Source organism: Cariama cristata, unplaced genomic scaffold (assembly GCF_000690535.1).
Source record: "Cariama cristata isolate BGI_N322 unplaced genomic scaffold, ASM69053v1 scaffold4104, whole genome shotgun sequence".
NCBI lineage: Eukaryota > Metazoa > Chordata > Aves > Cariamiformes > Cariamidae > Cariama > Cariama cristata.
Window position 1 is genome coordinate 7843 of NW_009613348.1, and position 13253 is coordinate 21095.

A 13253-nucleotide genomic window follows, 5' to 3' on the forward strand; every position below is an offset into this window, starting at 1 on the left:
AGAACAGTTTATGCAGCCCACTGAGTACAGGTGAACAAGAGTTGGAAGAGGTTGTCACTGCTGGTATTCCTCCTCAATAGCCACAGAATGAAAGACTCACTGGAGGCAGGGAATGAACGTGGATTTTTCCCAGAAAAAAGAACATGCCCTGAGAAGTTTTGGGATCAAACCCAGCCAGCACGAGGCTTGTGCTTGGCTCCTGTTCTGCTGGTGTTCCCAAAAACTCACCAAAGCAACTCCTGGGAGTGTGCTGGTGTTGAACTCGCGCACCACACTCCCGCCTGTCTCAGGAATCTGGGCAATTTCCAGGTCAGTTTTCCTCCAAGGAGGAGTCCACAGTTTGAGCTCCTCAAGACTCTGCCTTTCCTCATGGCATAGCCCCCATCAGTTCTGCTTATCCTGGTGGTGGATGCTTGCTCTTTGGAGAACAGCACCAGAAGGCTGATCTGGGCATTGTTGCAGGTCTCATCTGCCTCACTTTTTTCCCCAATTTAACTATAAAATAGGTGCTGAGAGAGCTACAGGGCTACATCATTTTCCCCTCAGCACCCTGCACAGCCTAAATAATGTACAGTTCACACCTACCACGGCTAATCAGCTTTTGACTGGTAGATCCATCTGCAACCTAACACATCAGTTTTAATTAAATAGAAGATTAACAGGAGTAAATTTTCCACTGAGATTTTTAAATTCTGTTGCAATTTTAACATAGTGCATTCTAAGCCAATTTAAGCAGCCTTAATTTAGATTTTCTGCTTATTTTTTTAAATGTTGTCAGAAATTCAGTATAGATCAAAACTAAAAGTGCATTTGTAAGCACTGGCTTACTTCTATGAAAACCTTTGTATCAACTGCTTACTATTAGACTGTGGAAACTGGATTTTGCTTCATGAAACTTTCATGCAGGTTTCATCAATTTCCTAAGGACTAATCACCAGATTTTTCAATGCATATCCAGCTGATGAGACACCGTCAAGTCTTATGAGTCCTAAATCCCATTTACTATCTCAAAACCCACAGCATTTTAAAAGAAACATTATTCTGCATTGTGAAATATCTATCACCTCCCGGAGACAAAAGCTGTGACGGATACCAAGTGCTGACATTTTCGCTGGGTAATCAATTGCTCTGAAGTTAGAAGGAATAGCTAATTTACTTATTTTTTCCTGAGGAGCAAAGGGAGACTATGGTATTTGGTATCTCACCTGGTAAACATGTTCAGTGTTTGCTGTTGCAGTGGTATAACCAAATTCTGCTGGCATGGTCACTGACAGCATCAGGCAATCTATTGTAGGTAACCCAAATTATGACTGTACAGAAAATCGTTATCTCTGTGAGGTGCAAAGCTGAAAGGCAATCCGTTGTTTAAAACAGTGATATTAACAATGATTTGAAGTAACAGCTGCCTCTTGGCCAAAAAAGGGGGAATACAATAGGGAGTTTCAATTCTGAACAGTTGAATGGTTATAGCTTAGTTTAGCCTCTCACTGGGGCCTTTAGCACTAATAGGAGCTGTGGGAGGAGTAGGGGAATGGTACGTAAGATAGGCTCTCTAGCTTGCTCAGTAGTGCTCTTGAATCCTCATGTGCAAATGCATCAACCCATATGGCCAAGATTAGTGCACTTTGAAATACGATGGGTAATCGGCAGTCCTAGGGCCAGATGTGCTTAGCAGGTTCATCTCATATCCTACATAGAAATTCTCCACCGTAAATCATGTTGCTCTAACAGGAGTCAAGAGGAAAGCACAGCATCACAGAATAACTCAGGCTGGAAAAGACATTTGGAGATTTGTAGTCCAAATTGCTGCTGAAAGCAGGGCCTTTATATGAGGTTCTTGAAGTCCTGGTCCAATTTAGTCTTTAAAATTTCACATTTTCACATTTCAATATACCACAGCGCCTCTGGGCCATCCCAGCTCAGCACCACTCTCAAGGAAGGGTTTTGTTCCCACACTTGCCCATCTGAGCCTCTCCTGCACGACTCGTGCTTCACGACCCCAGGTGCACAGCACCCCTTGCACAGCACTGCGTTCACAGTTGGCAAGGACATGGGCGCAGCAAGGGGAGATGAATCTGTGTTTCAAGCAACTCCACATAATGTATTCACTAGGGTTCTGGAAAGGGAAGGATGCTGTTTGCTACTCCATCCCTCCTTGACCCATGCTGTACTTGTCATCTTTCTTTGGCCTGTAAGGATTGCTAGCCTTAGCAGCAATTCCATACTGAGATTGGGTTTAATCTGATTTTCTCTTTTAAGCATCTAGTACACAGAAGCAAAATAGCCAATAAACCAAGTAAGATTCACATGAATCTTCTGGGAAGTAAAAATAGATGAATGTTCCTTAATCCCAGGAGTCAGAACAGCCATTCAAAGAGAATATTCTAAAAAGGGTGGAATTCAAAACCTGAAAGAAAATTCCAAATTAGTAATGCTATGGACAGTATTTCAGATTTGGATCCCACAGGAACTTTCTGAAATTTATTTCAATGGAAAATTAAAGCAGAGAAACTGCAGTTTCTCTACAAAAGCTGTTAAAAGTTGAAATGTGAAAGAGAGCAGCACGTTGCTGTAATGTTTATGGTGGCAGTGCTTCAGAATTGGTCTGCAGAAAAGATTTGCTTGTTGGAATTAAAGGGTTGTTTTCTTCAGGCAGAATTTTCTCAGGACTCATTAAAAAAAAAAAAAAAGTGCCAAAAAGCTGCTGTGCTGACACTCTGGTTTTCTAATGAGTGTGATACTGTTTGTCTTGGCCCCTTTGGTGACTCATGTGAAAATGCTGACTGCCCTAGACTGATGTGTGCAGAGCTAGGCTGCTGAGCCTTTGATCCACTGAGTACTACCACAAAGGGTGTAATTAGTAACAAAAACTGAAGATCGTTTTGTATTAAGCACTTACAAGCTATGCGGATGCCAGCATTTTGTGTATGTGTCCCAACCGCTGATTCTGCCTTGGTTACGAAAATGCAGGTAGCTATTCTGCATATGATGGAAAGGGCACCTGAGGGCCCTGAAACCTAAGAGAGCACTGATGTCAAGAAAGAGACAAGAAAAAAGTAAAACTTGGCTAGTTAGTATTTCCAGAGTTAATCTGGCATTTTAATGCCATTTCAATGTGAATGAATGAGATAAGAGGCCCTTACCTGTGCCAGCTGTAAGGTGATGTTGAAGCAGAAAGCATCTGCTCCTTTAGCATTGTCTGTTCAAGTACCTTGTTAAGTGGGAAGATCAGGAACAGGTGGGAAACAAAGTGTGCAGAGGTACAAACCTGACCGCCAAACTAAAACGGAGCTGATGACAAGAACCAAACCTGGTGAGTTACACTAATTTGTAAGAGTATGTGGAGGGTGAGAATGCTTATTTCAGTATGATTACCTAATCAAGGACCTTGTCAAAATGAGATGATAAGTAAAAGGAGGGGAATAGACAGAGAAGGGAAGAAAAGGGGCCAGTCACGTGTAAAGCCCAGATAGTCAGTACACTTGTCTGACCGAGCCCTGCACCTGACCACTGCAGTCTGGCCTATCTTCTCATTAAATCTTTCTTAACTATCTCTCTCTGTGAGCTCACTCTCTATCCTGCATGTGTGAGCGCTGCAAAAGCTAAATGACAGCTACTGGGGGGATGGATGTGAGCGGATCTGGTGCCAGCAGCTGGAGTCAGACATGGGTGCAGGTGTATCCCGTGTCCAGTAGCTGTGGTGTCAGACGCTGGAGTCAGTGGGGTCTCTGTGCCAGCAGCTGCAGTGTGTGAGGGTCTTGGCCACTGGCCAGTGGTGCAGGAAAAAGAAACAGCTACTGGGGGGACTGGTGTGAGTGAGGGGCTCAGCTCTGGCAGCTGGAGCGGCAGGTCACAGCCTGTGTGCCTGGTGCCGGCGGTCAGTGGTGGACAGGACACAGGACAGGGTTTGTATCTTCCCCAAACCTGGTGTGTGTGGGGCTTGTACATGTATTGTGTTGATACTGTGGGGGACCCATGAATGTGAGTGTGCTTGTGACCCTAGAGAGAAGGGTGTGTGTGCCTTCACTAGTGACCGTCAATCGTGACCGAAGAGGACGAAGGGACTTGGCTGCCTGCAATTATGTTTTGTGTCAGCCCTATAGATGGGTGCTGTGGAAAGCAGTGCCCTGACTGTGGCAGTCTGCGCAGCCAGCTGTGTCCAGATTGTGTGTATTTCTGTGTGCCTGTCTCTGTGATACACACTCAGATTTGCTACTGGTTGAATGTCCAAACGAGAAAGTGGCAGCTGTGTTCGTGTGCCTGGCACAGAGACCCCTGATCCCCTCTTATATTTGTGGTAGCCGCATGGGAGAAGGCAGTGTGGACCTCTGTGGTAGCCTGGGGAGGTAGCGCAGATATGAAAAGATGCATCACTACCTGCAGTGCTAGGTGAGGTTACTGCCGATATATCTGCACACTTTTCTGAAGCTAAGTTCATTTGCCAGAGTTGTTCAAGGACTGATGTATGTTGCTGCCTTGAGCCACACTGACATATCCTTTGTGTGCCTTGGGTGGTTTAACTAAAAATTCAAGTTTTATTTTGGCCTCTGTCCAGGCTACAGATGCTGACTTGGTCATTATTTGTTTCTGTTTCTTCACCTTCCTTTTGGACAGGGAACCTTCTAATTCAGATGTATACAGCACTGTTCTGATATGTCTTCTTTTTAAATAGCCTTATCTATCACTTGTAAACCAGATCAGGGCTGTAGTTCTACAAGAGCCCTTGATTTGCAAAGAGGTTAAAAGCCAAAGCAGGAAAGGTCTGCGCATACCACACAGTCACGCTCACTGTGTGACTTACTGCACTGTGCAGTAAGACATTGGGTTGAGAAAGCAAAACCATCGGGTTCGACAGATTCTTTTTCTTTCCACCTTAAGCATCTGTGCCAATCACAATACCCACCACACTCATTAATACTCCCTTTTGGCACTGCATCAGAATCAGATTATTTCTCTTCCAAGCTGTCATATACAGCTTCCGAATCATTACAGAAAACTGTGTGCTTTAAATTATGAATTCTCAAAATGGGAACTCTGGGATTTCAGGATTGATTTTAGGTGCAGCAAATCAATTGAATGCTTTATTTGTTTATTTAAATCTGAATGTTGTAGTGACTTTCACATTTATTGTTCTATTTTATTGGCTTGTTCTAAATTAGCTCTTCCTATAAAAAAATGAAAAGAGAATTTATTTTGGCAGTGGGGGAAAATTCTCTGTACAAAGAGGCATTTTCAGCAGCTCAAGCATAGGCTATTGTGATTCATCACTCCCAGGTTGAAAGGCAGGTTGCTCGCAGGAGGCCACCTGGGGACTGGAAATGCTGCTGTTCTTCCTGAGGAACCTCATCCAGAAAACAAGAGCATATAATCCTGCATTTATGGGTCCATAAACTCAAAAGCTGCTGCAATGAACTACATGGGATGAACTTCACTTCCTACCCTGCCTATAAACCAGGGAACATACTCGGTTGGCAAGCCAAGAGGAGGAGGGATAAATTTTGTGTAGGGACAAGGTAGGTGCCCAGGTTACCTTGGGAATAAAGAAGAGCATCTGTGTGATATTCCCCACTGTTGCCACTCTCTTCCCATTACTGTGCAGATTACCCCAGGCAGAGACCTGTGCGCCTGCACTAAGCTGACCAAAAGCCAGACAACTCCACTGGTGTAGTGTTGCATGGAGGTAACCACACGTGGAAAGGTGACATAAACTACACTGAAATGAACATGAAAATAACTCCCTTTTTACGTCAGGTCCCTTACTCATTTCCTATTCCATTCATCTGGATGCAGGAGTGGCATGCACAATTAGCAGGTTTGCTGACCATACCAAACTGGGAGGTGCTGATGACTCTCTTGAGGGACAAAAGGCCATGCAGAGGGATCTGGATAGATTGGAGCATTGGGCAATCATCAATGGCATGAAATTTAACAAGTCCAAATGCCAGATTCTGCACCTCAGGTCGAGTAACGACAGGCAAAGTATAAATTGGGAGAGTGGCTGGAGAGCAGCCCTGCAGAACGGGGTCTGGGGGTGCTGGTGGGCAGCAGCTCAATAGGAGCCAGCAGTGAGCCCTGACTGCCCAGAGGGCAAACCCCATCCCAGGAGGCATCAAACACCACATCACCAGCTGGTCAGGAGAGGGGATCATCCTGCTGTATTTAGCATTTCTGTGGCCTCACCTGGAGTACTGTGTAGAGTGCTGGGCCCCAGCATTTCAGAAGGATGTGAAGGTCCTTCAGTGCTTCCAGAGGAGGGCAACCAAGGTGGTGGAGGGCTGGCAGGCCTGTCCCGTGAGGAGGGGCTGAGGGCTCTGGGTCTGTCTGGTTTGGAGAGAAAGAGACTGAGGGACAACCTCATTGCTCTCTGCAGCTTCTGAGGAGGGGACGTGGGGAGGGAGGTGCTGAGCTCTTCTCCTGGGATCCAGGGATAGGAACTGGGAATGGTTCAAAGCTGCACCAGAGGAGGCTCAGACTTGACATTAGGAAGCATTTCGTTACCGAGAGGGTGGTCAAACCCTGGAAGAGGATTCCTAGAGAGGTGGTCGATGCCCCATGCCTGTCAGTGTTTAAGAGACATTTGGACAATGCCCTTAATAATATGCTTTAACCTTTGGTCAGCCCTGAAGTGGTCAGGGAGTTGGACTAGATGATCGTTGTAGGTCCCTTCCAACTGAAATATTCTGTTCTATTCTGTTCTGTTGTGTTCTATTATATTCTGTTCTATTTTATTCACTTAACCTTTCATTAGTCATCCCTTTCTTAACTTAAATGAAGAGGAATATAAAAACAGATGTTTAAATTTCAGGGTTATTCCTCATTCAGCATTTATCACAAGATTATCTGAACAGAACTCTAGAAAAAGATTTTGAAATCACAAGGATTCATCAATCAAGTATGTACTACCAACAGATAATTTTCTTCTCCCCCAAAATAAAACAAAACAGGCGGTTCTCAAGCATATAGGCAAAAATACTACCTGCAAACTGTCATTATGTAATTCTTCTGCATAGCATTGATGAATCACAGAATGGTTGGGATTGGGAGGGAGTTCTGGAAGACATTTTGTCCAATCCATCTGCTCAAACAGGGTCATCCAAAGCAGGTTGCCCAGGATCGTGTCCAGATAGCTTTTGACTGTTTCCAAGAATGGAGAATCCACAACCTTTCTAGGCGGAGAATCCACAACCTCTCTAGGCAACCTGTGCCAGTGCTTGGTCACCCTCATGGTAAAAAAGTTTCTCCATATGTTCAGATGGAGTCTCCTGTGTTTCAGTTTGTGCCCATTGCCTCTTGTTCTGTCACCAGACACCACTGGAAAGAGCCTAGCTTGTTCTTCTTTACATCCTCCCTTCATACATTTGATGAGATTCACCATTACCCCATCCCATCCCACCTCAAAACTTCTCCAGGTTAAGCAATCCCAGCTCTTTCAACCTTTCCTCATACAAAAAATGTTCCAGCCCCCTCACCATCTTTGTGGCCCTTTGCTGGAATCTCTCCAGCAGCTCTGTATCTCTTGTACTGGGAAGCCCAGCCCTGGACCCAGCACTCCGGATTTGGCCTCACCAGTGCTAAGCACAGAGGGAGGATTGCCTCCCTTGGCCTGCTGGCAATACTGCTCCTAATGCAGCCCAGAATACTGTTTGCCTTCTTTGTGGGAAGGGCACATTGCTGGCTCACATTCAACCTGCTACCAGCCTGGACCCCCAGGTCCTTCTGGGCAAAGTTGCTTTTCAGTCTGTCAGCCCGCAGCAGGTACTGGTAGATGGGGTCATTCCTCCTCCCTAGGTGCAGGACTTTGTACTTCCCTTTATGGAGTCCCTGTCAGCCCATTTCTCCAGCCTGTCCAGGTCCCTCTGGATGGCAGCACAACCCCCTGGTGTATCAGCCACTCCTCCCACTTTTGTATCCTCAGCAAACTTGCTGAGGGTATGCTCTGCCCCATCATCCGGATCATTACAGAATAACAGAATCGATTTGGTTGGAAAAGACCTCTGGGATCATGGAGTCCAACCTTTGCCCTAACACCACCGTGTCAGCTAGACCCTGGCACCAAGTGCCACATCCAGTGTTCTCTTAAACACCTCCAGGGATGGTGACCCCACCACGTCCAGGGGCAGCCCATTCCAATGCCTTTCTGTGAAGAAAGGACTCCTCATTTCTAGCCTGAACTTCCCCTGGCACAGTTTCAGACCATGCCCTCTTGTCCTGTTACCAGTTGCCTGGGAGAAGAGACCGACCCCCACCCGGCTACACCCTCCTGTCAGGTCGTTGTAGAGAGCGATCAGGTCTCCCCTCAGCCTCCTCTTCTCCAGACCAAACACCCCCAGCTCCCTCGGCCGCTCCCCATCAGACTTACCCTCCAGATCCTCCACCAGCTTTGTTGCCCTGACCAGCTTTGTTGCCCTTAGTGAAGATGTTGAACGGCATTGGACCCTGTATTGACATCTGTGGTACACGTCTAGTTGCTGACCTCCACCTAGAGCTTGGTCACTGATCACCATTCTCTGAATTTGGATATTCAGCCAGTTTTCAGTCCACCTCATTGTCTCCTCATCTGGCCCACATTTCATCAGCTTCTCTATGAGAATCTTATGGGAGGCAGCAATGAAAACCTTACTGAAGTCAAGGTAGACAATATCCACTGATCTCCCCTAATTCACCAAACCAGTCATTCCATTATAGAAGGTTATCAGATTGATCAAAGATGACTTCCCATTTGTGAACCCATGCTGACTACTCTTGATCACCTTTATGTCCTTCGTGTGCCTGGAAATGGTTTCCAGGATTAGTTGCTCCATCACCTTCCCAGGAGTTGAGGTGAGGCTGACTGTCCTGTAGTTCACTGAATCTTCCTTCTTCTTGTTTTTAAAGACAGTGACATTTGCTTTTCTGCATTCCTCAGGCACCTCTCCTGATCACCAAAATCTTTCAAACAAGGTTAAGGGTCCTCAGTGACATCAGCCAGCTCTAGCAGTGCTTGTGGGTGCATCCCATCAGCTTGTGGGTGCATCTCATGGGTTTATGTACATCTGCACCTACAAGTGCTGAGGGAGCTGGCAGATGTTATTGCTGAGCCACTCTCAATCACCTTTGAAAGGTCACAGAGAACAGGAGAGGTGCTTGAGGACCGGAGGAAAGCCAGTGTCACTCCAGTCTTCAAAAAAGGCAAGGAGGAGGACCCAGGGCACTACAGACCAGTCAGCCTCACCTGGAAAAGTGATGGAGCAGCTTATTCTGGATGTCATCTCTAAGCAGGTGGAGCAAAAAAAGGTAACCAGGAGCAGTCCACATGGATTTACCAAGGGGAAGTCATGCTTGACCAACATGATAGCCTTCTATGATGGCATGACTGGCTGGGCAGATGAGGGGAGAGCAGTTGATGCTGTCTACCTTGACTTCAGCAAGGCTTTTGACACTGTCTCCCATAACGTCCTCATAGGTAAGCTCAGGAAGTGTGATCTAGATGAGTGGGCAGTGAGGTGGCTTAAAACCGGCTGGGTGGCAGAACTCAAAGGGTCATGATCAGTGGCACAGAGTCTGGTTGGAGACCTTTAGCTAGCGGGCGGTGTTCCCCAGGGGTCAGTGCTGGGTCTGGTCTTGTTTAACCTGTTAATCAACAACCTGGATGAAGGAACCGAGTGTGCACTCAGCAAGTTCACTGACAATACCAAGCTGGGAGAAGTGGCTGACACACTGGAAGGCTGCACTGCCATTCAGTGAGACCTGGACAGGCTGGACAGCTGGGTGGAGAGGAACCTGATGAAGTTCAACAAGGGCAAGTATAGGGTCCTGCACCTCGGGAGGAATCACACCATGCACCAGTACAGGCCGGGGGTTGATGTGCTGGAGAGCAGCCCGGTGGTGCCCAGAAGGACCTGAGGGTCCATGCTGGCATCAGGTTGAATGTGGGAGTCCTGGGGGACAGCAAGTTTCCCAGGAGCCAACAATGTGCCCTCGTGGCTAAGAAGGCCAATGGCATCTTGGGGTGCATGAGGAAGAGTGTGGCCAGCAGGTCGAGGGAGGTTATCCTCCCCCTCTACTCTGCCCTGGTGAAGCCACATCTCAAGTACTGGGTCTAGTTCTGGGCTCCTCAGTTCAAGAAAGACAAAGAACTACTGGAGAGAATCCAGTGGAAGGCAATGAAGATGATGAGGGGACTGGAGCATCTCCCTTATGAGGAAAGGCTGAGAGCGCTGGGTCTGTTCAGCCTGGAGAAGACTGACAGGGGACCTGATCAATGCTTATAAATACCTTAAGGGCAGGTGTCAAGAGGATGGAGCCAGACTCTCTTCAGTGGTGCCCAGCGACATGTTAAGGGGCAATGGGCACAAGCTGAAACACAGGAAGCTTCATCTCAATATGAGGAAAAAAATCTGTACTTTGAGGGTCACAGAGCACTGGAAAAGGCTGCCCAGAGAGGTTGTGGGGGGCTCCTTAGGGGACTGGAGCATCTCCCTGATGAGGAAAGGTTGAGGGTACTGGGTCTGTTCAGCCTGGAGAAGAGAAGACTGAAGAAGGGATTTCATCAATGCTTATAAATACCTTAAGGGTAAGTGTCAAGAGGATGGGGCCAGACTCTTTTCAGGGGTGCCCAGCGACAGGTTAAGGGGCAACGGGCACAAACTGAAACTCGTGAAGTCTCACCTGAACATGAGGAAGAACTTCTGTACTTTGAGGGTGTCTGAGCCCTGGAACAGGCTGCCCAGAGAGGCTGTGGAGTCTCCTTCTCTGGAGATATTCAAAAACCCGCCTGGACATGATCCTGTGCAACTGCTGTAGGTGACCCTGCCTTGGCAGGGGAGTTGAATGGGATGATGTCCAGAGGGCCCTGCCAACCCCCACCATTCTGTGTGATTCTCTGTGATTCTGTGTGATTTTCGTAAGATTTCCCGGACTTGATCTTCTTCCACCAAGGGTAAATCTTCCTTGTACTAGACTTTCCCCTCGATCTCTGGGGCCAGAATCTTGCTAGCACAGACTGAGGTGAAGGTGGCATTCAGTAGCTCGGTCTTTTCTGTACCATGTGTCACCAGGGTCCCTGCCCCATTCAACAGTCAACCCACATTTTCTCTCATCTTCCTTTTGCTGCTTAGGTACTTAGAAGCCCTTCTTGTTGCTGTTCCCATCCCTTGTCAGATTCAGCTCCTGGCAGGCTTTGGCTTTCCTAATCCCACCTCTACATACTCAGACAGTGTGTTTGTACAAACACCTACTTCTACCTTCTGTATACTTCCTTTTAGCTTCCATACTGCAGCTTCTCGAGCTTTCTTGGTCTTCAGTGTCTCCTTTCAGAGTAAAATTCCCCTCACAGAGACCACTTATCAATAGCTGCCACTTCATTATTCCAATTCTACTCTTGTTCAAAACCCAAAGAATTGCAGTAACTCCAGGTAATGAGCTGCTTTATCTTTTTGGCCAAATAGTTTTGTGTTTCATTTACCTCCTCTTAAATTTGCAACTTCAGCGCTTTGTATGTCACTGAAATCGGGACTAAAACCCCTTAACACCAATGTAGTATTAAGAAGCAGGCACTGTCCTTATTGCAGTGCTGGATGCACGGGGGATCGTTCCACCTAACAGGCATACCATGTAAAGTGAAGATACATATTATATATAATAAAACATTTACATATTCATAGTGCACTACATATTCATAGTTATTCACACTTAGGATTGGTTATAAGTTTCTCACTTCTAATGTAAATTAGTACGCATCCTCAGTAAGCACTAATGAAGCTTCTATATTAACTACACATGCTCCCCAAGCGGGGTTTTGCCCTGTTTCGGGGGGGCCATTTGAGTTGGAGGTCACGATCTCCCACTACCACAATTACCTCTGTCCCACTCTCAGCCAGTTTATTGTTGATGTCTGTGGGTTGTAACGTTTTATCAGCTTGGCTCCCTTCATGTCTAGAACTCCCTCTCTTGGAGGCCTCTCTCCGTATTCTTGCCTACTGACTTAGGTAACAGTGTCCCGTCTTATATCATTTGTTCTTTTTCTTGATGCTTCCCAACCTTGAGATGCCAGGCTAAAGAATGCGCCTGCTTTTCTGTTCATTTAGCTGAATTCTTGAATTCAACCCTTTGGTATCAACTACAGTATGTTATCCCTCTGTAATTGCTGAAACATGTAGTATTCTTCTGTTTAAGCAATAAGCGTTCTAATTCCATATTAGCATGCTTTTCTTAATTTATGCACTTTGGAGCTTATAGCAAAAACTCTTGCAACCATTTAGTCCAGTTATAAGGAGGTATTTTCTAAAGTGAGTACTTATCATGTGGTTTCAGGCTTGGTCTCAGCCTGCAACAGCAACCAACCAGCTTCTCTGGAACTTTGTGCTCTTTGCATGTTTTTTTCCTGTGTGTCAAAGCTTGACTCTACTAATCCACACTCACCCTTGGGTGAATGAATGGTGCTTGTGCTTCTGCTCCACAGTGAAGCCAAGTTTTGCCTTTTGTTCTTTAATGGTTGTTTGATAAATCCATAAAGTATCTTGGCACTGTGTTTTAGGCAATAACCGCTCAGGCACCTAGATGGGTTTCCTCTTACACTGTCTTTCTGGCTGAGTGAATTCTCTCTGACTCATGGTGCATATTCCTGCCACCTGGTTCAAGCCTCTCTGCTCAGGAGCCCTTTGTTGTGATGCCTGATTTCTTCTGTACACAGTGAAGGGAGCTCAGCAATCAACAGGTCTCTGATATCGAAGAGTTCCCTTTGAGTACCCTGAAATAACTCTGAAGTGATCGTCACAGAGGCTTTAACATCTAACTCAGTCCCAAATGGTTGTGAGTTGGAATAACACCCTGCCCCAGGCCCCTCCTGCATACCTTCCCCTTTGTGCAAGCAGCCTGCCCAAAGGTACTGCAGCAAAGCTGCAAGAGCCTTCTACAGAGCAGGTGATGTGGTGGTCGGTTTTGGGCTGGACCGGGGTTCTGCTGTGGGTCAGGTGCAGAGACCAGGTTTCCAAGGTGTGGAGTAACCTACCATGTTCTATATAGTAACAAAATTATGTATATATACATATGTACATAATGCACATATATTCTATACAGTTATGTATTTAAATAGACATAAGCATGTATATAAAAGAATGAGAACTCTAGAACTCTGTAGAATTAAAATTTTATACATATGCACACCTATATACTGTTTTTTCCTGGAAAGGAGTTAATTTTCTTCATAATAGCTGGTATGGGGCTATGTTTTGGATTTGTGCTGAAAACAGTGTTGGTAACTTAGGGTTGTTTTC